The following is a 2,435-nucleotide window of genomic DNA, read 5'->3' on the forward strand; positions in this document are numbered from 1 at the left end:
ACAATTCCCCCTTCGTGTGACTTTTGCCATGTCCATAAACAAATATCAGGGTCAAACACTGTCTGTAGCTGGTCTTCTCTTGGAAGAGCCCTGCTTCTCACATGGACAACTGTATGTTGGCTGCTCAAGAGTGGGCAGCAAAAAAAACCTATTTGTATATGCTCCACAAGGGAAAACAAAGAACATTGTTTACAATGAGGTGTTATAGTCACAACAGCAAGAAAGTATGTACATGATCACCTTCTTTTACGAAACTTCATTGACTTTCATATATTTATATTCATATACATATATATACGTGTGTTTGGGTGCGTGTGTGTATATACATCTCTCTATATAAAGATGATGCGTAGTCTAGACAGCGTTTTTAGATTTCCTTATTCTCTTTAACCCGGGCAACGCCGGATATTTCTGCTAGTATATAATAAACGTGAAGTTGTGTGTATGTGTGAAGCCTTTTTAAAAGTTTATAGAAATCCACTTAGCATAAAGGTTTTTTCGTTGCAACGCTTTCTTTTTTAGTTGATTTGCACCTAGCAAGACTTATTGTAGATGGCGTAATAAGTCACACCCGAACAACGTCGGGTTATGCTGCTAGTACATACATAAATAGAAGTTGGATCTTTGAAATGGCATGATGATAGAAGGTGAAAAATATGTTGCCTTGATGATATTTTGAAAGAAGGTTGGTTCGGATCAGTAATGGTGGAGTTAGATGTAAATAGAAGCTCTGGAAACTGAATAGTATGTTAATGTGGAGCTTGAGGGAAGGTGTATGCCACGTGGGGTGAAGGTGTACAATGATTTATAGGAGTAAGAAATTGGTGAAGACATGTGGAGCAACAGAGGAGTCTGGATAGAATGGAAATGGTTATCATTCAATGGATGAGTAGAATATCACTGAGAGAAAGAAAGACAAGCAATGAATCAGAGATTCATGGTAGCAATAGAGAAAGTGATGTATGTTGGGAAGAGAAATGGGATAACATGGTTGGGCTATTTGCTAAGGAAGAATTAAAATGACTGGATAAAAGGAATGATGAAAATGAATGTAGGAGGAGGTAGAGGAAGGAAAAAAACATAGTTAAAGATGATATAGGAAGAAATGAGAGCACAAAAGTTAGGAAGGTGGGAGATGTATAAATTAGAATAACTTAGAAAATGCCATTTTTTCTGCTTGAACAGGGAAATGGCATTAAAACATTTGTGTTGTAGATTAGTTATCAGTAGCATGACAGTAAAAGTAAAACCTGCATATATGCATCAAAATCAGTACTAATAGATGTACAAAAGGAGTGTTTCTATAAGTTTTTTTTGCAAACCACATCAATATCAAAGGAAAGTAGTCTCATTATCTCTCATTATCCACAATGGCATCTTCCATGTACTTGTTGGACAATACTAAAACATCTGCTCCTGTGTGTATAGAAACTATAGGTATGGTACAAGAAATGAGAGGAAATCAAAGCTTTTGGAGTTCTGTGATACAAACAGCTAAACCAATTGCAGCATTAACCAGTCAGTCACCTGACCACTTATCAATTAGATGAATACACGAGCCAGAAAAGACTTGGTAGTCATCAGGAAATGAAATAAATTGCTGGTTGTGATTATTAAGTCTTTTTATAGAGAAGAAAACACCTCTCAAATGTTTAGTGATTAGTGTTGTCAGAGTAAGAACTAGACAAATGAAAAGGTATAAGACTATGGTAACTGAAAGCTCCATCTACTAGATATAGTTTCAGAAAAGCGTCAGGAGGTATATTAAAGAAGAGGAGATAAAGATCCATAACACAGAGCACAAATGGGAGTTTGACACAACCTGTTGTATATCATAGACCAAATTTGAGAGTGGAATCAGGACTCTTGCTGGCCAGATAGAAACAATTATTCTCCCAAACACTCTTCGTAATGTAGGTTAAAGTAATTGGTCAAAGGATCAATGTATATCATAACAAATTTATTGACAATAAACAAAGGAAGGATTATAAGATGTTAACAAATTTTGTGTATAGAGATAGGTCACAAAGACTTATCCACATGGTATACATTTATAATCCTATTAAGAGCCTTTATAATGAGAGCAAAGAAATTGTCCAAATGAACAGATACTGTTCTTGAGAAGACCAATACTTGAGAGAAAGCTTGCACTGCCATGTCATTCAATTAGCTTAGGTATGTCAAATATAGAACCCACTGGCTGAATCTGTTACACAACAATATTTGTCTGGCTCCTGAGCTCAACTTCATAAAACAAATAAGATCTTATTCTTATTTTTCAATTTTAAAATATTCGATGAAATATATATTGCTCACATGGATTCAGTCTAATGATATTGATGATATTCAAAAGTCTTGCAGCTGAAAAAAAAAACACAAGCCTGGTCTTTAGTCTCACCAGAGTTATATAATTTAGATTGGTCCTTTTTGTCATT

Source organism: Octopus bimaculoides, chromosome 1 (assembly GCF_001194135.2).
Source record: "Octopus bimaculoides isolate UCB-OBI-ISO-001 chromosome 1, ASM119413v2, whole genome shotgun sequence".
Taxonomy (NCBI): domain Eukaryota; kingdom Metazoa; phylum Mollusca; class Cephalopoda; order Octopoda; family Octopodidae; genus Octopus; species Octopus bimaculoides.